Genomic DNA, 24351 nt, shown 5'->3' with positions numbered 1-24351 from the left:
GAGGCACTCTTAATCTTTGTGTTCTAACCTTTAAAGATCTAGGCTTCAGTTGCTGCCGTAATGATTTCCACTGCCTGGCATCTACATGTTTAAATTCTGCCAAAGAACTGCCCACCTCCTATTTTGGTCAATTGCAGATGGAGCCTAATGAGGAGCAAGAACAAATTGGGCGGGGGGGGGGGGGGGGGGGTAGGAGAGGCCAGCTCAGGAGTGACCAACCCATCTTTCTCTCTCTCTCTCTCAATACCTGGGTCAGGGGAAGGAGTAGAGCCATGACCTCCCCTCTGCCACAGGCAGTTGCACCCCATCTCCTTCTCCTTGCAGCATTCTCTTCCACAAAGACTCTGATGAACATTTTGGGGGCGCTGAGGACCACCAAAGAGGGAGGGGAGAAGTTGGGGGCTTTTAGTGGCTGGAGCACTTTATTGACAACATTAAAGTCTTCATGGATAGGTTCGGCCAGAAATTAATTACAGCCCAGTTCCCCCATTTCTCCCTTAGGTGACAGTCTTCTGTTGATGTGTGCTGCTGTGAAAGTAATAATAGGTTTCAAATGTTTGTGAAAAACAGAAAGTAATTACTTGCTGTGATAAATCAGTCATCTGAAGTTTCAGCTTCTCTCTGCTCCATGTACGTGGCAGTGGGTCTGTTTCTTTTGTTAACTTTAATTATATAGCATAGGAGCATTTTTATTTTTCAGTTTTCAGAAATTTTGCCTTTTTCTTTTCTTGGTTTCCTAGTTCTCCGGGGATGAAAGTATTGAAATGATAATGACACATAACTAACATTTGAACAAGGGAAGCATATGTCTGCCAGAGAGCTGATTGCCTTAGTTAAGTTTTGTAGCTATTGGCTATTAGCTATTTGCCAGTTTCTCTAATGAGCCTTAAATATTTACTGTTTGTGGTGTAGAAGGAAAGAATGTGCTCTCAGGCATTCTGAGGTTTCTTCTCACCAATAGCATATGTTTAAATTACGGGCCCCGAAGCCAAAGAGCCTCTAATAGCACTTTTCCCTTTTTTAAATTAAAAGAAAGAAAGGAAGGAAGAAAAATTTCCAATCAAATCTGCAGCTCCTTTCCTGGGGTCCTTTTTTTTTTTTTTTTTTCCCAATAGGACCTGCATGGATCTGCTTGGATGACACTGACCCCTTTGTTAGCTCACCTGCAGAATAAGAGAGAAATATCCTTTGACAGCTATCTTAAAAGAGATCCTTACCCAAGCAGATGGAGTAGTGAGGACCCTATGCTAGCCAGCATGATATATTATCACAGGTAGGTATCTTGCCGTTAGCCCCAAGGCTGGCTCACCCCTAAAAATGTGAACTATACATGCTCATATTTCCTTTTAACTCCTATAATATGAATATTAAGATTTTGTGTTCTAATGTCTTGTCCATTCCTGATCAGTGAGCTGTCATAAATCCTAACTTCAAAGGCTTGCTTAATCTCCTGGATCAAGCTGTCCCTTACTTAGAACAGTAAGTTTTTCCCTTTCCAATATTAATCTCTCTCTTCAATCTGTCATTTATATTTAGAATCAAATAGAAGGGCAGTAAGAGTGGGGTGTCTTATTATTTATCTCATTTATTAATTGGTTGTCTATTAGATAATTCTTCTGTATGGAAAATCATACTAACTGGGGACTTCTGAGCTTTTTCACTGCAGTGATAATTGGTGTTCGTGACGTTTGCCCCTGAGACTGGAAGATCCCATCCATCATCAAACAACACTAATGCATTTAGTGTAGTTTTAGCATTATGTCATTATGTTTACTCTTTATTTTAAAAACTGATGGCAATTTAAGTCAGAATCTCTGATTACAACTATAACCCCTTAATTTCTTCCCATCCTGCACAGTGGAGTTTTTATACCGCTGTAATTCTGTCATAGTGTTTCAGTTTTCCACATAGAGGTAAGACAAGGTAGTAACAATAAATAGCTTTAATTTTTTTTTATTCTACTGTTTTTAACATTATTACCAATAACCGCTATGTATTGAGCACATACTTTGTGCAAGGTACTCTATGTATGTGATGTACACACATTATCTTATTTTTAATCCTTATAATAACCTAGTGTGCTTAGGTATTAGCATTTTCATTCTACAAACGGGAAAATTGAGTCTGAAAGATTAAGTAACCCAGGTTCTACACAACTAGCAACTGACAGAACCATGATTCAAAGCCGGATCTATCTGCATTTTAGCTATTGTTCTATACAGCTCATGACAATGTAATGCATTAGTATTTCAAGAAGATATACCACAGCCTCAGTGATTTTTATAGACTCTATTAAATGGTGATGATGGGGTGTTCCTTGTTAAAAGGGCTTCAAGGAGGGGTAACAATTTTTTATCTTCCCTGCAAGAAATTGAAAGATGTTTTGTAGGTCTGCAGGAATAAACAAAAGGAGGCCAAAAAGATTATCAGAAAAGATTTTGGCACAGCACCTAATGCCTGTCTGGGAATGATCACAGTTATTGTTAGGCTCAACCAAAGCAGGAAGGGGTGTAGGGCCCCTGGGAGCTGGTACACAGAGGTCTTAGAGAGTGTCCAGGTCAGGGAGGAAGGCTGGACCAGACAGCACAGGGAGAGGGCGGTCACTGCCAAGCATAAACCCTAATTCCCCAAGTATCAGAACACCTACATATGGTGGTAATACAATGACTAATGAAATGAAATTGTCCTTAAAGAGCGTTTAAGAAGCTACTGTGGTTTTTTAGTGAATTTTAAATATTCAGAAAGCAGGGGAAAGCAAAAGATAGGTGTTTTTGTATGAATAGAAAACCCAGTCATTTTAAAGATTTTACTTATTTATTTAGCTAGAGAGAGCAAAAGTGGGAGGGGAGGAGCACAGGGAGAGAGAGACATGAGAATTCCAAGCAGGCACAGAGCCCAACTCAGGGCTCAATCTCACGACCCAAGCCGAAATCAAGAGTCAGATGCCCAACGGACTAAGCCACACTCAAGCACCCCAAACCTAGTCATTAAAAAAAAAAAATAAAAGGAGTGATTTATGATTGACATTTGTCATTGTTTGACCACTTAGCTTCCAAATCTCCTTCGGTGTGTAGAGAATTCCCCCACAACATGGCCTTGGAGGGAGACAGAGCCCATCCACCATCATAATAACACAATGTCAGGGCTTACTTCCTGTATGAATAACACAATGTCAGGGCTTACTTCCTGTATGGGGACCCAGCCTATAGCAGGCCAATCAGATGCACCTCCTCCAGATTAATCAAGGAGCTAGGGACTCCGAGTTCAGGGGTAATGGAGAATCATAGGAGGTGGCATCAGCAGCGGTGGCACCTTCCAGTTACCTGGGGTAGTGACAACAGAGTGGCCATGGCATAGCCAGCGAGCAAAACATGTTCTGTGTTTAGCAGCAGTGGTGGTGTCTTCATGAGGCTGTCTGTGCAGAGTGATTCTAGGGTGATTCTGGCCATGATGTCAACTGCTGCCTTTGTTTATTCCTGCTCACTTCTCCAGTCTGATTCTCCTGTCCTCCTGGCTCCCCTATGAATTACCCAGTGTCCCTTCAATAAGTCCTTCTTTGCAACTTACAACCTTGATTATTATATACCTACATGGTAAAACCTAGTGAATTGAGTAAGTTTTAGCCTTTAATTCTTTCCGTCCTCAACAAAGCTTGGTTTTACATTATTACTCATTACTATTAAAGTTTTCATTTCAACTTTAATTTGATTATTACTTATCAATATTGAAGTTTTTATATAACGTTATGTCGTATCTCTTTATCTCGGCTAATTCTTTAGTATACCTAAATATCCATCAAGAAATTTTAATATTTTAAGGAGAAAGGAAAATCACCTGGTTTGTATGCCTTGAGGCTTGGCTCCCATAGCTGTGAAAATGTAATTATCAGTTCTGTGCATATGTTTCCAGTATCTATTGCTGTTTAATGAATCATCCCCAATTTTAGTACCAGTACAACAACCATGACATTAGTTCTATTGATTTAGCAGATTGACTGGGGCTCACCCGTACGGGTCTGCTAGATTGTCTGGTGGTGTCTCACGTGGCCATAATATGATGGCAGCTGGACCTGAAACATCCAAGATGTCTTGTCTTAGGTGACCAGTGGGGACAGCTGGAAGCCTCGGCTCAGCTGGGTTGTTCAGATGGCTAGGTTCCTCTCTTTTTCTCTTCCTTTAGTCTCAGAGATTCTACCTTCCACACAATTCTTGCATGTGGTTTCTCCATCAGGAGAGTCATATATTGTACATGATGACTTAGGGCTCCCAAATGCATGCAAGTAGAAGCTGCCAGGCCTTTCTAAAGGCTTGGACACAGGACTGGCACAGTATCATTTCTACCACATTCTGTTAGTTAAAGCAAGTCACTGGGCTAGCCCACATTTAGTGTAGGAGAGGACTACATAAAGGCATGAATAATGGAAGCATGGTTCATTAGGGGTTATCTTTGGGATTTAGCTACCACTATATCTGAACTTGAGGCTGCAGATTAGATGCTCCGCGCCTGGTACAGTAGGCATCCAAGGTATTTGTCAAGATTATTTCAGTTGCAAGGAACAGAAACCAAATCCAAACGACCTTATGCCAAAAAAGAGAATTTATTGAATCATGACACTGGGATATTCCAAGGGATGACTGATTTGAGACATAGTTTTATCCAAGGATTCAAACCATATGAACAGGACTCAGCCTTTTTTTTTTTTCCAATCAAGCTCTTGCTTTTTTTTCTTTCTTCTCAAGCTCTTGCTTGGCTTTATTATTATATAGCTTATCTCCCCATGTGGCAAAAATAGTAGCCTCAAGCTAACATCATACTTGTAGCAGGAAATCTTAGGGAAAGAAACCTTCTCCTTTCCAAAATTTATACAGCAAATCTCATGGAGAGACTCTGATGGCCCTCTCCATCTCTGAGCCAATTGCTATAGCCAGGGAGAAGGGGCGTTCTGATTGAACAGTCCACATCATGTATCCTCACCTGTTGTGAAGAGTTGATGGGTCCAACTCTGACCTCATAGCAAGTGTTCCAGAAAAAAGGAAAGCTTCTGTTACCAAAAGAAGTGGGATGGAGCCTGGAAAAACAAAAACGCAATGTAACACCTACACCCAATAACAGTGTGCTGAATGAATAAAATATAATAAATCAGTAGCAGAGGCAGTGAAGTACCAAGTTTATTATGTGCCAAAAAGAGATAGACACTTAAAAATAATTTTATGGAAAGAGCTAGATGGAAGTGCTGTAGGACACTATTCAGAGTGGATTGGAATAGAGAAAAAATGCAGTTTTGAGCTGTACTTTGAAAGAGGTGAGATAAATTTAGGAGGAGGAGGATATTACAGACACAGAAAAGGTCACTTTGTCCAGAACCAAAAGCAATTAAAGAGAGAGAACTTCCCAAAGTCTAATTTTTGGGTGCAGCTGCCCTCCTTAAACTGTACCTTTAAGAAATCATGAGCTCGGTTACTAATGTAGCTTGTAGTTTCCAATTTAGTTGGATCCAAGGAAGAATTGTTTTGTAACCCTGAGTATGATGAACGGATATCTCAAGGGTTAGAGGGGCTCCTACAAAAATAAAGTTCCAAGGTGACTGTTATCAAAGGGTTAAAAGAGAAGACATTTATTTATTTTTTTAAATTTTTATTGGTGTTCAATTTGCCAACATATAGCATAACCCCCAGTGCTCATCCCATCCAGTGCCCCCTTCAGTGCCTGTCACCCAGTCACCCCCACCCCCCGCCCACCTCCCTTTTCACCACCCCTTGTTCATTTCCCAGAGTTAGGAATCTCAAAAAAGAAGACTTAAAAAAATATATATTCACTTGCCCTCTGTCACTTTGATTAACAGTAGGTGCTGAGTTATCAGAAATAGTAGTAATCTGCATTTCTGTATTTATGATCCTCCTGTGAAGCTGAAGGTTTCCACCAATGTGAATTAGTTGAACCTCTCTCTGGCACACTGAGGAGGAAAAGAAAACAAGGCCAGCTCCCTCCTCATGCCCTCCCTGAAACCCAGTGAGTGGGGATGGGAGGCAGTATGAGGAGAGAAAGAGCAAAAACTTACTATAGTCTCCTTGAGACTGGCAAAAGAAAGCAAAAGGCAGAATTGAGTTAAAAATTTGATTCAGAGGAGTCTTTCCATTGGCTCTCAGATTACTTACATCATATAGTCTTTGCAGAAACCTTGAAAGTCTTCATTATCTAGGACTTTAAGATGGTGTCATTTGTCCCCTTCAGCAGGCTGGAAACTGGCTCAGGGAGATTGGAGTCACTGGCCAAGGAATGATCCTGGTAGGACTAGAACTCAGATTTTCCGTCTCCTTGGTCAGGACTCCCCCTCCCCATCCCCAAGACTCAGTACCTCCCATAGGCTGATGTTGTCTTTCACAGGGTTCACATCTCCCCCACCACCACCACCCCCCACCCCCACCCCCACCCCCCGCCCCGACACACAGTGCTGTCCTAGGGCAGTGGCAGGCAATCTCAGGAAAAGGAACATCATCTTCTTTGACTGGTTTAAACCTCTCCCCCCAGTTTCTTTCACAACTCTAGGGGTGTCTTGTTAACCCCGGCCTCCATAATGTTTGCTTTCTCCAAGACTAGAAGAATATTGCTGCTAGACACTTCTTTATAAACAGAAATTACTCTGTGATAATAATTATGCCTTCTGTTCACTATCTGCACATACTCCTAACCTTATTAAGTAAATATAGGAAGACTATTAGTTTTATTAGCTTTTGATATTGGTATTGCCATGTTCTCTCTTAGCTATAAATATCTGCTCTGCCCACATCAATTTGAATCTTTTTTTTCTTAAGCAAATTAAAGTAGAAATGATAACACAATTACTATCTGAATTCTACTAAACTCTAAGTCAAAACAAAATATAAGAGCTGTGATTATGTGAGAGGGAGAGACTGGAGGGGGAGACTTCTCCTGTTGCAAAGGCGCAGGAAGTCAGATCCTTAGTAGGAGAACCGGGATTTCTTAGGGCAGCACCAATGTGGTGGGTGGCTGGACTCCCGTACCAGTAGACACAGTGCAATTGCCCAGGATTGGAATCGGAATGTTGACACTGCCTTGTTGAGTGCTAACTCTGGTACTAATCTGCTGCTTCTGATTAACATTTTCCCACAGAAAAATGTTCATACGAGTTCTTTTCCTGCGCCCAAGTTCATGACGATGACTTAGAGAAACACCCTTAAAGTGCTGGGTAGACAGGGAGAATCTGTATACCTGTAACCAGCTTGAAGGAGAGCAAAAGTTTAGTGTTGGGGTCACTCACAAAAAAACAGATTCTTACTTCCTCCCTGAAAGGAATCTATTCAGATTTAGACAGCTGCCATCTGCCTTGAAAGAATATTCTCAGCTACCTTGCCATAAATATAAATACTATACTAAATAGTGAGTAGACATGAGAGGATTCCTAAACCCCAAAGTGGTTTTTCTAAGCCATCAGGAGGGAACAGGAGGAAGCCGAACCCCAGTACAGGCCGCCTACTTGGATGGTTTTCTTAGTTTGATCATAGGAAGCAGAAGACCTGTCTAGACCAAGGCATGATCATCCAGTGGGTGTTCCTTGTCTAGACCAAAGCATGATCATCCAATGGGTGATCCTTGTCTAGACCGAGGCATGATCATCCAATGGGTGTTCCTTACCTAGACCAAGGCATGATCATCCAATGGGTGTTCCTTGTCTAGACCGAGGCATGATCATCCAATGGTAAGAACATATTTTCTTATGTCAGGAATAACAGTCTCACCCCAAATATGTGGCTTGATATTTCCTTTGTATCCATTAAGCTTACATTTCACATTAGCACCTTGGTGGACCTTTTAAAACAGCCTTTTTTTAGGCTCTTACACATCTTTGGAACCATGTACCATTGGGAGCTTCTTACCACTGATTTCCTTAATGAGTAGAGCCACATTTAAGCACAAAAGCATATAATTTAAACGATTTCAATATCTAAAGCATTTCCTAAAGAAATCGGTTGCTCTAAGTGGTTATGACAGACTGGCAAGGGGTCATCCATTCATACATCGCATTTACTGAACATACTTGACAGCTAACCATTACTGGAACTTCAAAGATGAAGATCCAGTTTGTGCCTGTACATGACGTAGCAGGGTGGGCTCAGTAATGAGAACAATACAGTGGGATAACAATTAAAACGGAGAGGATTAATATATGAAAGGACATTAAAACCTCATAAGATTCACTCCTGGTTCTATACCCAAAAGAAATGAAAACATGTCCACGCAGAAACCTGTACATAAATAGCATTATTATGGATAATAACCAAAAGGTGGAAGCAATCCATATGTCCATCACTGGATGAAGGGATAAACAAATGTGGTATATCCACACAGTGGATTATTATTTGGCTAAAAAAGATTGCAGTGCATGAGTGAATCTTGCAAACATTATGCTCAGTGGAAAAAGACATTCACAAAAGATCATATACTATATAATTCCATTCATATAAAAGTCCAGAATAGAGAAATCCATAGAAACAGAAAGTAGATTAGTAGTTGCCCAGGGCTGGGTGGCAAGCAGGGGGTATGGGGGGCGTGGTAGCCAAAAGGTACAGGGTTTCTTTTTGAGGTGATGAAAGTGTTCTAAATTCGGCTATGGTGATGGTTGCACATTATCTGTAAGGTGATAAAAGCCATTGAATTGTACACTTGAAGTAGGTGAATTATATGGTATGTGAATTATACCCCAATAAAGCTGTTTTTAAAAACCGAATAAGACCTAAAACTGAGAATAGTGGTAAAGAATGATAGGGAGCTTGTCTCTCTCCCTCTCTGCCCTCTATCCCCTCTCTCATTCTCCCTCTCTCCCTCCTTCCCTCTTCTCCTTCTCCTGCCCCCAAAAGGGAATCACTGTCTGTGGTTGAGGACAGACACTGCCTCTGGAAGTAAGGGGACACTTTTAGTGCTCCTGATGATTTTTAAAAATCATTATTAGGAGTTGATTGTGGAGCTAATTAGGACCACAGAACTTCCAGCTAGACAAAGAGAAAATTGCGCTTGGGAGGCTAGCGATGGGTATTACTAGTTGGAAATCTGACAAACACTTCCATCCCAGCTGGAGGAAGACTTTCTTATTACAGGAAAGGAGCCATGCTGCAGAAGGCTGCTCAAGAAAAAGCAATCCCAAAGTTAAAGTAGATGCATCTAATGAAAGAGAAAGAATCTAAGACTCCATTATAGATATATCAAGTCAAGAATAGCTAAAGAAATGTAAGGAATTCTATTGTTTTTGTATTTGCAAGAAATATTTTTTTTTTCCTCTTCTGAGTTTTCACTTGCTCCCAAATTTCTCAGTTTGGCTTGTTGTTTTAATAAGTAGACAGTGAGTTTAGTTACAAAGTCATGATTTAAAATTCTAAGTGTCTGATCTCCCCAGTAATCCACACCTTCTGGGATTATAAATGATGACTCGTTATTGCCACCTGATGACAACAAAAAGTACAGCCCTTCTAGAAATACTAGCTCTTTTAGAAACAAATGAACCCCTCGCAAGCTGAAATGCAGAATCAGTGATACAGAGATGGTGACAAAGTCTCTTTAGAAGGTTCTCTGACCTTGGTGCTCAGAGGAGGCCTCCTTGTCATAGGCATCTTTAAGGAGCATCTTTTCTTAAAACCACATTACCCAGAAAGCAGTATTCTGAGTGATTTTCAATATATTATATTAACGTGGTAGATGCGTGTTGCCCTAAGCCTATCACCATTTTCTCCTGCAGTTGTAGCTGCTGTCATTGTCCAGTGGCTGCCACTCTGGTATCGGTGGCAGCTGCCAGCCTGTCGTCACTATTGCTGCTGTCATCGCCATCACAAACAAGCTGTTGCCTCTGCCACTGTCTTCCTGCTGCTAATGGGACTGATTGGCACCTCTCCATGCCACATCAAGGTGCAGAAGCTGCTCACCACCCCAGGCTCTGAGCCATCTGACACCCTTTACTGCCACTGCTCATTACCACCCTCATAGCGATGACACCAGCTGGGACCAGCCCAGCCCTGAGCTGGGTGGCTTTGCTGGTGAAGGGAGGGTGATAGTCACCTTGCTACCTGTAGAAGCAGCTGGGCCTCTCAATGAGACTGGACCTGGGGACTCCAAGAGCCCTATATCTTTAAGGGTCCACAAGTTAGAGCACAGCATCTCTCTTCTTTACTCGTCTCTGGAGTTGATGATAATTTGAAACTTCTCCAAGCACAATGGACAGCTTGGTCCACTTGCTTCTTGCCCTGTGCCTGCTTAGGTGCTCACAATCAGCAATACTATGCTCTCCCTGACCATACACCGAATTTCCGTGCCATGCGTTAAAAGTTACGTTAAAACATTTTGCATCATGTCCAATATTTTTCAAAGCTTGTGAGGTTTAAATAATATATAGGACTCGCGATGGCAGGCCTCACAACTGTATTTCCAGAGAGAAATAAATCCATAGCTGAGAAAGAATAGGAGGGGAACAAAAGTAGCCAGCAGACATCTGGAAGCTGGAAAGAAGATGGGATACAGTTAATGGATAAACTGGTGGGGAAAACCTCTGGCTAGAATATGCAATGAGTGCTTTGGAGAAGTTGCAGGTTTATAATCAACAGTCAAAAATCGGAATGCCAAGAGAAACGGAAAAGAGGGGTTAATGACAATTTTATTAATGTGAAAATGTCATAACAGCACTGTTTTATTCAGCCTTTCAAAATGCCAGCATCTGGAATTTTTTTCCTCAAAGAGCCACCTTCAGAAATATTTAGGGACAGCTGGGGCATCTGGTATGGCTGTTGCAGCTTCAGAACAAACCCACTTCAAGTGTCATCAGAGAAAGAGGCTTCCCACCTGACAGTTGGCACCCCACCTGCTAATCCTAAAGAGAAACAAATTTACCTGTTAGCACTTTCAGCATTACCTACTTCACACTCACTCCCACCAAGAGGAGAGGCTTTTTAGGAACACAAGCCAACCTGTCTTTAAAGGGCTAGCATCCGACTAATTGGAGTCATAGGAAAAGAGACTAGAAAATGAAAGGCAAGGGAAAGGACTGCCAAATTGGTAGAAACACTTTTCTAAAACTAAGGGCACATGTCTTCACAGTAGAAGAGTCTACTGGGGGCCCAGTGCAGTGCATGAAAAAAACAGCCTGACCTAAAGACAGCCTTGTGAATTATCAGAATGCCCAAAGTAAAGTTCTTTTAGCTTTTAGCTTCAGTGAGAGAGGTAGAGAAACAAGTCAGTGGCATCAGGCTTGTGATCAATAGCACTTAGTACTAGGAAGTAATGAAGTGATACCTGCTTCCCAGCTCCCAGGAAGTATGATTTCAACCTAGAAACGTATGTCCAGGGGGTGTATCAGCCATACTGAGGGCAAGATGAAGACATTTTTAGAATTATAAGGATTCAGAAAGTTTATTTCTCATGCTCTTCTTCCTGGGGAACTGAGGATGTATTCAAGCAAAACAAGTAAATAAACCAAAACATTAGAAAACATAATGTCTAAAAAACATCTGATCCCACTCAGTGAAAGGGCAGCCCTGAAGCTGGCATGGAGAAGAACCAGTCCAGTTTGTGGTGATAGGATACAATACCCTCTGGAAAAGGGCTCTGGGAAGGGAAAGCCTCAAGAAGATGGATAGTATGAATAAGAATTAAAAATAAATAAATAAATAAAAATAAAACCTTAAGCTATGATAAATCTAAAGGATGCAAGAAAAAAAGAAAAACCAATCTGAAATTTTTAGGGGGAGGGAAAACTACAAGAGATTCATGGTCCGAAATCAAAGCAGACTTCCAGAAGCCTGCTCTCGAGGAGGCTCAGTGCTTATGACTGAGGGGAATGTGCTCCTCACAGTACCAGGTCTGGCGTGGAGCAGCATGGTATGGACACTGGTGTAAATGCTCTCTGTTTTCACCATTCGTCATGCAGCAAAGCAGGAGGGACCCAGTTGTGTTTGTAGGACAGCCCAGGCAAAACTAAAATGTAGCTGAGAGAGAAAATGGAAGCCAGTGGAAGGAAAAGGGGCCCAATAGAAGGTGGCTTGTGGACCAGAGAGGGAGTAAGAAAAGTTTACAAAAGGGTCATTTAAAAAAAAAAAAGGAGGGGTCATTAATGGCTTCCTCTTAAAAAGCGAGGGCAAGCAAGAGATTAGTGGAAGTCAATATAGTGGTCTAGGTAGTTAATTACTTAAATTATAGAGGGCAGCGTTTCATGACTCAGTGCTCATCATGATTAATGCCCTCCTTAGTCCCCATCACCTATGTCACACATCCCCCTATCCCCCACCCTTCTGGGAACCATCAGTTTGTTCTCTATAGCTAAGAGTCTGTTTCTTGGTTTGTCTCCAACTTTTTTTTTCTCTTTGTTCATTTGCTTTGTTTCTTAAATTCCACATGTGAGTGAAATCATATGGTATTCATCTTTGGCTGACATATTTCACTTAGCATTAACCTCTCTAGCTCCATCCATGTCATTGCAAATGGTGGGACCTTATTCCTTTTTGTGGTTGAATAATACTCCATTGTATATATGCATTTTATTTTGCCCGCTCTCTGCTGTTCCTTCCTCAAAGTCTATTAGCTTCATGCCCCACAGTCCCCTCAGTGGTCCCAGGCTGCTTCCTACACTGACAAGCATCACAAAAACATCCAGCGGGAAAAGACAGTTTCTCTCCTTGTGCTTTGGTTTTGTCTCTTTTTTTTTTTTTTAATTTTTTTATTTATTTATGATAGTCACAGAGAGAGAGGCAGAGACACAGGCAGAGGGAGAAGCAGGCTCCATGCACCGGGAGCCCGATGTGGGATTCGATCCCGGGTCTCCAGGATCGCGCCCTGGGCCAAAGGCAAGCGCCAAACCGCTGTGCCACCCAGGGATCCCCTGGTTTTGTCTCAAGGAAACATTGCTGTAGACCTCCTCTCATGGGTTTTTTTTTTTTTTTTTTTTGGCCCAAACAATATCACATACCCTCCTCTAAACCAATGATTAGCAATAGAAGTGGACGGCTGCCTTAACAGCTCTTCAGCTGACTTCACTTGGTTGGAAGGTCCCTGGAAATGGCAACTTGTATTCCAGCATTAACCTAAGACTTAGGTGTGACAACTGGTACCTCATCTCTCTCTTACTTGATAAGATTTCATAGCAGTAGACCCACCAAGGAAAAGTTGTTGTCTCTGTAGTTCAATTACAGACATAATTCAGAGGGAGAAAGACCACCGTGACTGTCTGGTGGCCTTGTTCAGTAATCCTCCCCTGAGATCTAGAAATACAGATCCCTTCTTTCTGACTTATGTATCAAATCAAGATCCTCAGAGCTGCTAAGTCAAGTTTTTCTTTGATTAAATAGCTTTGTAAATTTTACAGGTCCTAAAAGATCCTTCATGCCTTTAGGTAATCTATAGTTTTACAACAGCATACAGATTCTATAGAGAGAGAAGGATCTTGTGCCTCTTCTCAAAACTTCCATGTTTTGCAACTTGGCAAAGTGGAAACAAAATGCAAAGCCCAGGTTTCGATCCCAGCCCTACCACTTACTAGAAGCTGCATAACCTGGAGTAGTTTCCAGACCTTTCAATGCTGTAGTTAGCTCTGAAAATGGAAGTCGTTTGCTTACACTGTAGGGTGGTTTTAAGGCTTAAACAAAACTGCAAATAGTTTTTTTTTAATTTTTTAAAAAATTTATTTATGATAGTCACACAGAGAGAGAGAGAGAGAGAGAGGCAGAGACACAGGCAGAGGGAGAAGCAGGCCCCATGCACCGGGAGCCCGACGTGGGACTTGATCCCGGGTCTCCAGGATCGCGCCCTGGGTCAAAGGCAGGCGCCAAACCGCTGCGCCACCCCGGGATCCCCCCAAAACTTCAAATAGTATAAATACAAGGAGGATGGGTAATTGCTGACTCTTCCTATAATAACATGCAAGAGGGATGTGTAGCACTTGGTTCCCCGAGTTTTATGTGTTTGATAGTCACCTAGTGTTTTGGAAAAAGTGAGTCAAATTAGGCAAGGGAGAAGAATTTGATTCTCATTTGAAGCATGAATATAGTAACAAGAGGAGAGATGAAAAGCAGCAAGGGTAAAGACCAAAGGGTGAAGATATCCATGCTTTTGACCAAGTTTTCTCAGTCAAAGACTGCAGAGCCGCCCCCACAGTGCCCTGAGCTGAATCCTAGGGAGCTCCATTGAAGGGGATTTCAGTAGAATGGATCCTTCACAGAAGGAGACCACGGTCACTTTATTTCTTCACTGAAACACTTTGAATTATAAGAAGAAATCAGGCTCAGATAATCAAAAAGCATGAGATGATGGATAAAATACGTTATAGGATTTTAATTCAATAATAATTGACTTATGACCTTAATAAGGTCATAATAATTGAATTTCCTTAGCAAGACAGACTCAGAGAAGTTCAAATGTATCATCTCAATTAGTTCCAACCCCCATCAATCAAGATGAGGGCCCGGTGTTAGGCTTTGCACCCTTCCCATCCTTCACCAAGCCAGTGAGATAGAAGTCTTCCCATGGCTGCAGCATCCATGGCTTCATACCCTTTGCCAAGAGTGTTTTAGGCACGATTCAGAAATGAGTTGTCCCCGTTCCTCCTCATGGGCTTAGTCCCGAGTGGAGACATCGTCATGCCAGCTTCCTCCCTGCATTTCTTCTCTGAATGGCCTCAGAGCGGTTGCTCTGAGGTTCAAACAGTTCATTGAGCGGAATGCCATGACACGACGAACTAAAGACTTCCCGTGACTTTTTCCAACTTATTATAGTCCCCCAACTGTGGCCCAGAAGTTCTTGAAAAAGCACATATTTCTCATGCCAGTATTCCAGTTATAGCATCATCGTCCTCAGCATCTCACTGTTTAGCATCCTGACTCTGAACCCTCTGTAGGGAGATCTTTTCCAAATGCCTAGCACTCTGAAGCACAGGGCACCAATATAGTAGCTTGTTTTTCTACTATTTCCTTTTAAAAAAGTCAACACAGGAACAAAATCTGGTGCAGTATCGGCCTCTTTCACCCTCTGCGGACCGTGCAGTGGGATAGACGTCACATCTTTCTGAGGCAGGTCTGGGAGGCAAGAGGCTCAAGAATCGCGTGTTGATTGTGTAAGAATGGGCTTAGCTGGCAGCCGGGCCCTGTCTGAACTCATCCAGCTGAGAGGCACCTGCACCAGGCGGATGGGCATTGCTGCACTTTTGCACATCAGATTTCGGGTTTCAACATGCAGCCCCAGATGGAGCAGCCTGAGACTCCCCCAAGGTGATCGAGGGAACACATAAAAAGACTCAAGCCTTTATTAATTCCAGGGCATATAACATGTTGCCAGAATAAAAATATTTTTCCCAACTGCTGTGTCGATACTCTAGGCATCTATACTTATATTTATGCTCTTTGAGAGCCACTGCATGTAGTCAGCTGTTTAGAAGTTGTTGGCCTCTCTCATTTGTCTTATGTGTCTTCTAGATTGTCTTAGAAGGCTGAGCTGAATTGGGTGGGTAAATTCATCTCTTTTGAGAAATCACCTGCAAAATGTTATTTTATCCTCTTCTACTTCTTTCTGATTCCTTAGTTCTTCCTATCTCTTCCTTTTAGTATATTCACACCGCTCTTGGACTTTTTTCCCTGTTTCTTACCTTATGCCCCATGGCTGTCCTCCGTGGCCCCCTACCCTCATCTTTTCAGGTGGTAGTGGGAGGTCTGGACCACGTGGGGCAGGCACACCATGGGACGCTTCCAATCTCTGTACCTTAGCTTCAGAAATAATGAGGGGCTCTTGGAAGCTCCCTGGGCTATAAGTGTGAACCAGCACCCTCCTCAGATTTGACTGGCTCTGGGTGAGGGCCCTGGGAATGAAGGTGAACATCTGCTGACCCCAGCAGTCTCAAAGCGCTCAAAGGGCCTGTGGACAGATATGCATGTGTGTGTGTCTGTACCAGTAAATCTCAGAACCTGAGTTCCTACTTCTGGTGATACGGAGGTTACTTCTTTCATTTCCTGCCTGCAACGTGGAAAGACCTGCCCACCTTAAATTGCCCCACTCTCCTGCTTTCTGTCTGATCTGAAGAGAGATCCTGACTAATCAGAATCACAAGTGGGTGAAAGAGAGCTATGTGCAGCTTTATTAGTAGGTAGATGTGCACGCACACACCTGTAAGTGTGGTATGTGTTCATGTAGAAAAGATGAGTCTCTCCATACAAAGACACAGATATTTATATGTATATTGGGGGGGCAGTGTGGGTGTGTGATATTTAGAGTCTAAACCATGTATTTCTAACACGGAGTGCATAATGGAGCTTCAGGGGGTCCGGTCGATCCATAAACCCTAAAATTGTTTATGCGAAATCTGTGTTTATGTCGATTTCATTTTTTGCTGGCAAGGCAGTCATGGTTTTACTCAATTTGCAAAAGGTGCTGTGAGGTTCCCCGTCCCTTTTCTTTGACCCTCTGTATTAGCCCTCTTGCCCTTGGTACATTAACAAAAGCTAACGATGAGAATAGGCAATCACACTAATGCCGAAATGATAATAATCTTGCCAGGCCTAAGTGATTCCCTCTTTGCGGCCCTCCATTCTAGTTCCCCATTCAGAACTGACCACCAGTCCCCAGCTCTTCAGACTGGTTGGGCCGGGCTTCCCCAACAGAAGGAACAGCCGTGGGGGTGGGGGAACGGGGAGGACAATGTCATAATACACAAGCTTTCACTTTGTAGAAAAGTTTACATTTGGAAAGAGTCCACCTTATTCTCTCATAAAACAAGTTCCCACTTCTAAACCTAAGAGCATTCTCCATTCAGGAGGGAAATCTGGATAATCACTAGCTCCCAACTCCCTTTTATAATCTTTATCAGGTCCAAGCAACTCTTCCTCCAAGTTTTCAAATATTAGTAACAGACTAACAGGTTCATTCACCCTGAGTTTGGTTCTCCATAAAACAGATTCAAGGTCTGCCAAATCTGAACTTTAGTTTCTTAACTGTAGATTTTATGTTACAGAAGTTTCTGACACCCTCATTCATCAGTCTTGTCAACCACTTGTATCCAGTTAAACACAAAGACTTGTTGACTCTCCCTTCCTCCAGAAGGTTCTAGGTTCCTCTGATGTTGTACTATTTCCACCATCACTGCCCTCCCACATTTGGAATAAAGCAACAATCCTTCAGCTGGTATTTATACCTTTCCAGTATCAGCCATCCTTTGTGATACTGTTTCTCTTAAATTAATTTGTTGCTCAATCCTTAGAGCAACTTTATTGTAGATTATCCAGCCCAAACTCTATACGCTTGGATAAAAATGATCCAATTAACTGTCCTTTCTGAACTGGCCAGCTTCTTCTCATTGTTTATTCCAGAAACTTCTATTCCCACTGATCTCACAGTGCTTCTTACATGTGACTCCATGCCTTTGTTCTGACTGTTCTTACTTGAACTTCCCACTCTCCAAAATGCATCGCCCTACCACCCCTTTTCTAGAATGCTCGACTACTCTGCTTGACGCTCATTTTTCTGTTCTCTTACTTATTGCCATATTATTTGTATCTTCCATAATGCAAGCACATGACATATAATAGATGTTTAAAAAATACTTGTTCATTTCAAAGATGGCTTTCTAACCAGTGGAATTCAAGAGTGATAAGGGTATGTTTTAGGGAAAGCAGATAATGGCTGTTCCCAAGTAATCAATGCACAAAGTTTTACAAATATGCAGCTAATACTGAGGTCACTGAAGCTCAATTAATAATATTCATAACATCTTCAATATTCTTGTATGTCAGCAAAGAAAAAGATGCATATTTAATGCCGATGATTCTAAATGGTAGCCAGTCACCCCTGAAAACCAAGAATGGCACTATTATTGATCGTCTTGCAAGATAGTTGGGCCTTGTCTTTGACTAATCAAGTGAATATTTAATATTGCTTCCCAAGCATATTTCTTGGCTGAAGTGTGATCATCTGGTGTGTACCTTTCTCTCTGATAAACACAACCATGTGTTTCCCTTCTCCCAAAACTGATGGCAAACACCACCAAATGTGTGTATGTCCACCTCTCTCTGTGATTATGGCATCAGATACTTGTGTATGGTTCCATTCCAGTTGATTCTAAATAAGGAAGGGTTTCCCCATCATAATTGCTGTTCCCAAAGAAAAAAAAAAAAAAAAAAGGCGGTTGCTCTCGCGCGGAGCTCTCTCCCCGGCGGGGCCGCCGTCGGCATGGCCCGAGGAAACCAGCGAGAACTCGCCCGCCAGAAAAACATGAAGAAATCCCAGGAAATTAGCAAGGGAAAAAGAAAAGAAGATAGCTTGACCACCTCTCAGAGAAAGCAGAGGGACTCTGAGATAATGCAACAAAAGCAGAAGGCAGCTAATGAGAAGAAGTCTATGCAGACAAGAGAAAAATGATGACTATGGAAAAACCTGGGTGCTACTGCCAACTAGGTGTATCATAGGCTCTAAGGTCAAAATTTTGTGGAGCGAACAATCATATGTTATATCCTTACAAAACTATTTTAGACTTTACCTTTCAGCCTGACTTAGTGTAATGTTTCATAACCATTCTTCAAATAATAAAACACTAACTCTGCATGTGAAAAAAAAAAAAAAAAGCTGCCCACAATTTCGCTGGGTTCTGGCAACAGCCTCCCACCTCACCCCTCACTGGGCTCACTGGGCTCAGGGCTTTTTCTTGTGACCAATTCTTCAACGTCTACCTTTCCTTGGTGGTTCCCTTAACCTCCCCCACTTTGTTCACGGCCCTTTCATGAAATTCTTCTGACTACTCCATTTGAATGTGTCAACTGCTTCCTGCTAGGGGCTCACAGCACAACAATCATTACAGATTAAGTTAGACCGTAATCCAAGGGTTTGTTGGGTTTCTGCTTTTGTTTTTATTTTCTTCTTAAAAAAAAAAAAAAAAAAAAAAAAAAAAACTGCTTTAGTCAGCAAAATATATATGTATCATCTCTACTTTGCTATGTATTGAATTGCTGACTCTCTCTTCTTTAGACCCAATAGTCATTTCTTTGGCTCTTTAATTTATGTATGAAGCTAAAAGAAAAATCACTTAGTATTCTTAATAAAATGGCATAAGGTTTAGATAATTTTTTACTATGTGCAGTAAAAATGCAAATGTGTGTGGCTTATTTGCAAATGCAGACATTAATAACTGATATTTAAACAGACTGGATTAGCAATTTTACTGATATAGTCAAGAGATTTTTCCAATAATTTGCACACTCAAAATCAATTTGAATACAACATGTAAATTGAATTTAATTTTTTGATAGAAAATTGTAGTTATCAGCTTGAACCATTAAATTTACTATTTAATATATGCTTTCCAGCTCACTTGGTTAGAATTTCATTGCGCCTTATCTATATAAATTTAATTAGGCTTGATATCATCAGTATATTATAGAACTAATTAAAGATTCAGATAAGTGCTGAGGGGGCTTACTGAAACTCCATAAAGTTCCATTTGGAGAATGAGATATTCTTCCTTCAGTTCATTGTAAGAGAATGAAACAGCAAGAAGTGTATCTTGCAGTGTTTCTGAAAAATTATTTAACTGGATTTAATGTACTTACTCCATTCTTTGAAGAGCTTTTTAATTACTCTGTATCTTTGTACAGCCCAACAACAGTTATAATCTTTATTTAAAGGCTTGAAAATCCTCATTTCCCTTTCCTCCCACTGAGCCAGCAGCCTTGTATGCTGGTGTGCACGCGTGTGTGTGTGTGTGTGTGTGTGTGTGTGGCGTGCATAGAGGTAGGTAGGACAGGATTTGTAAACCCTGATTGAGATCATGTAATGTGTAATGGAGCTCTGGGGGGGAAGTCTGTCAGTCCTCACAAGTAGAATAAGCATCGAGAAGGATCAGAGAATGCCTGCCGTAAACATGGTGAGGAAAAGAGAAAAGATGAGAAACTGACCCGAGAGGTAGTGCCTAGGCAAAGCCGAGGTTCCCACTCAGAGCTATGGCTACTTTGAGGGAATCGTTTTGTAGAATTCCCTTTGAATTCCCTTGTATCTGCATCTCTATGGTAGAGCATAAAGCAGATGAGTTTAAAAGACTGTGATTTCAACTAAGTGCTTTGTGTCTTCATTACAAAGCACAATAAAGCTCTTTTACTACAATGAAGCCACTATTACTTTCAACTGAATATGTGCTGAAATAAAGCTGCATCGACTGCATTCCCAGGGCGCTCAATGCTCTTGTCAAAAGCATTTTTTTCTCCAGCACAGACTGAGTGACACAAATACATGGTGGGGAAGAAATGAAAGTGAGAGGACAAATAACAAATGTGGGCCATCTATGACCAGGTACACCGTGGTTTGGCACAGAGGCACCCAGGAAGCCAGAAAAATGGTCACGAGCCTGTGTGGTGTGATAGAAAAGTTAGGGCTTTGTGGATGGGAAGCTCTCCCACTGATGAGCTATTTGACCTGGGGGCTCATCTCTCCAAAGCGTCAGTGTCTTTTCTTGGAAAATGGAAATAATCACTTCAGTCTCCTTCGTGGGCTGGGATGGTGTTCAGATGGTCTAACCCATGTATGCTTCCAGATGTGGAAACTGAGGTACCGTGGAATTAAGGGCTGTGGTCATGATCACTGGTTAGCTAGTGAGTGACAGGGCAAGAACTGCAATAGATGCACGTGAGATGTCACCACATGTCTACACTGTCACATGGAATATAAAGGGACACGGGGCATTTTCTTGATGACATCCTGGCTGCACTTGATAGCATTGCGATTTCCCCCCCAAGCAAGTTATTTCTGAAACATCACTTCAGGTGTGCTGCCCAAATGGTTTGTAAACATGCACACCCCCAGCCTGAGAAAACATTTGCAAAAAACATTTAGGTCACAAACCAGTGTTTGTTTCACCACCTCACTTGAAATGTTTCTCTTCAAAAACACTAGAAATGCTCCCCAGTAAAGCAGAAGTATAAGCCTGCATTGGGAGGGACACCACCACCTGCCTGGTTGGGTACATCAGGGTCCTCCAGGCATAGCAGTTCCATTGTGGCCTGTAAGTAGCAGGTAACATCTCCCAGCATGGCCTCATTCTGTCCCATCCTTGGGTTTTGAACTATAACAGGTAGGAAGTTTGGGGGCGCAGGTGTATTCTTCCCTGGGCCCCCAAATTTACTTTTTTATTTTTTAAAAGATTTTATTTGTTTATGAGAGACACACAGAGAGTGGCAGAGACATAAGCAGAGGGAGAAGCTGGCTCCCCCACGGGTGGGGGGGGGTGCTGATGCAGGACTCGATCCCAGGACCCCTGGGGTCATGCCCTGAGATGAAGGCAGATGCTCAACCACTGAGCCACCCAGGTGCTTTAGGCCCCCAAATTCAGACTGTTGAGAAGGAAGTGAGAGAGGAGGCAGGAAACTGGCCCAAACAGTCTCACTGTAGAAGGGACAGACCCAAGGCTTACTGGTTTCTTCCCCATTCTTTTTTCCTGCTTAGTGTCTGCAGTTGATGCAGTAATGCTAATTTGAGGCAGGGTATTTGGGATAACCTTGCTGAGCAGCACTGGCCTCATAGTGCTGGAGCATGGTCTACTGACTAGATCAGCAACTTGAGGTCTGGGCAGAGTGGGCTTGCTCAGAACTCTCCTGACTCATGGGTAACCCCAGGTGATCCCCTGGGCCATCTTTCTCTCTTTGAGTTTCCTCTGCTGATCCTGGTATCACGCAGAGCAGCATTTTCCAGGGGCCACGGGAGAAGAACCCATTGGCCTCATCCTGCTTGCTGACAGAGCCACATGTGGAAGTTCATTCCATTTTTGAAAGCACTGGAGTTAGGAGACACTGATTCTGAAGGTAGCAGATGTGAAAGGGGTAGAATACAGCCCTTCACTCTTTCCTGCAGCCCCCATCAGTATTTGTGGAACACTGGGTTCAGGTTTCCGCACTATTTTTGCTGTCTTTTGAATAACTTGCCACTTCCCCCTTTTGAGGATCAGCATATTTTTTTCTTGCAAAACCTGTACCCGCTGGGATCACAGGCCATCCTGCCCTGCACCTTCCTCTCTCCTGCAGCCTCAACTCAACCTTGAAAAGTCACTCATTACCATGAATACAGACCTGAAGGGCAGCCGTGTAGAGCAGATGATGGCAAGAAGTCTCCTATTCTGCTTTAACTAAGCATAAGTCAGTACAGCAGTCACACAGTGAGGAGTTGTCTGCACCTCAGCTTCAAGCTTTTCCCCATCCAATATCCAAGCAAAAATACTAAATAATATGTTTTGCCACATACAGGTATTCATGTAGCACTTTACAGTTTACACAGGGCTGTCACAAATGTGACCTCAGTGGGGCTTTCATTATGAATGAACATTTCTGTCTCCCCAGTCTTGCTCCTGGGTGTAAACTGTTACTTCATGTCCCATCTCAGAGTTTTCTGGAATGATCTGGGGGAGGTAAGCCAAGGTCGTGTATTATCATGCAGGCGGAATTCAGTCAGGCTATTGTGAACCAGCCAGGTGACCTTAGGCCTTTGTGAGCTCTGGCCGTGAGGATGAAATCCAGTAGACTGAGAAAGCATCTGGCCCATAGCATTAAATAAGTAAATAATAATTGTTCCCCTTAATAAAGCATTAATATAATCAATTGTGAACCTTCAGCTCAGTTATAGTTCTCTTATGTCCATAATCATGTGCATAAAATTGTTCCCAGTTCTAACCTATTTTTCTAGGAGTCGTTATTCATTATTAGTTGTCATAAATTTTTCTTGAGACTGGCATGCACGAATAGAGGGAGTTCAAAGATATTCAGTGTGAAGATGTTGTTTGGGGGGGGGTCACAGCAAAAATTACGAAGCCCTGAGAAAATGGCTTCAGTACATTTCAGGGGAGCTTGGTGGAAATGGGAGCTGGTGAAAATGTTTCTGTATCTGTCAGCTGACAGAATCTTTTCTGCAAATGTCCTGGGCGAACATTGAACTGCAGCAAATGTCTTGATTAATGGGTCGATCCTCACAACACAACACCACTGGCTGTGGGTGTACATCGTCTGTCTGTATAGTTAAAGAAGCCCCGGTTGCAGTTCATAAAATTAGCATTTTTATAGCAGCTGGAGATGTAATTTACATGCCATAAACATTAACCCTTTTAAAGTGTGCGGTTCATGGGTTTTTTTCTGTGGAGTCTAGGGTTGTGCAGCCGTCATCACTAGATGATTTGAGAGTATTTTCATCACCCCAAAAGGAAGCCGTGTATCCATTAGCAGCACTCCTCGCTCTCCTCGTTTCCTGACTCCCAGCCCTGGCAGCCACTCATCTGCTTCCTGTCTCGGTGGATTTACCTAATCTGGATACACCATTTAAACAGAATCATATAACATGTGGTCCTAGCTTCTTCTAGCTCACGTAATGTTTTCAGAGTTCATAAAATCAGCACCGGTCATCGTGTTAGGATGCAAGGCTGAGTTAAAAGTACGTACCCAGGTACCCTCACCCCCCCCCCCCCAACACCTGGCTTATCACCTGCTCTCCTTCTCTTTTATGTGTTTTAGCTGGCTGGGGGAAGAAGGGACTATGCTTTTATTGAGATGTAACATGAAGACAGTAAGTGACAAGCCGTAACTGTACAGCCTGGCCACAACCATATGACCGTCACCCAGATAAAAATGCAGACCGTTAGAATCGGCCCAGAAGCCTCCTTGTGCATCCCCTTCCTGGTCATTACCCCCACCCCCAGGTACTTCGTCTGAGTAGTCGGGCTGCTGTCCCTGCGTGCACACGTAGCATGTGGCCTTGCAGGCGGAGGGCAGAACAGATGTGTGCCCGCCACCTCTGGGCCTTGGTCACTGCGTTCCTTCCTTACTGTTGGTTCCATGGGAAATAAAGCAGCTCTGAACCTCCTAGCAGCCCTGAGCTGTGCAGTCTGTGTCCCACTGGCTTGGCTGGGCCCCGTGGACCACCCTCCACCCGCGACCTTGTGCTTCCTCCTTGTCTGGGGCGCCAGCCCTCCTTGCAGACACCAGCACTCCCTCCGCATGGGCAGGTGCAGGGCAGAGGGGAAAGGCAGCGCCCTCCATCAGGGACAATCGTTGGTGAACCCTGAACTCCTAAGGGCAGTCTTTCAAGCGAGTGGAAACCCGATTTGTGACAGAGGCAGCCCCTCTGTCCCTGCCCCTACCCTGGCGCGCCCTGTTGCCACCTGGTTTATATCCTGACCAGCAGGGTCTTACTCTTGTGCAATTCCACGTTATTGGCTTCTCTGCGGAAGTAAAAAAAAAAAACTTTTATTCAGGAAATTAAGTTTTCATTTTAAATTCACTTTACGGTCTTTGAAAAACTTTAGTTTTTGTGTGGTCCGGAGCTATAGGTTAGCATTAGCATTTAAATAGAGGTATT

General features: G+C 42.7%; 1 protein-coding gene and 1 pseudogene across 2 annotated transcripts in view; both read left to right on the top strand.

Annotated features, from left to right (window-relative positions):
- Positions 1–24351, top strand: part of EXOC4 (exocyst complex component 4) — a 754775-nt gene that overhangs the window by 713190 nt on the left and 17234 nt on the right. The window lies entirely within an intron of this gene.
- LOC140599686 (small EDRK-rich factor 1 pseudogene) lies at positions 12421–18536 on the top strand (annotated as a pseudogene).

This window comes from Vulpes vulpes, chromosome 7, assembly GCF_048418805.1.
Source record: "Vulpes vulpes isolate BD-2025 chromosome 7, VulVul3, whole genome shotgun sequence".
Taxonomy (NCBI): Eukaryota; Metazoa; Chordata; class Mammalia; order Carnivora; family Canidae; genus Vulpes; species Vulpes vulpes.
This window is presented reverse-complemented; position numbering and strand designations above follow the sequence as displayed.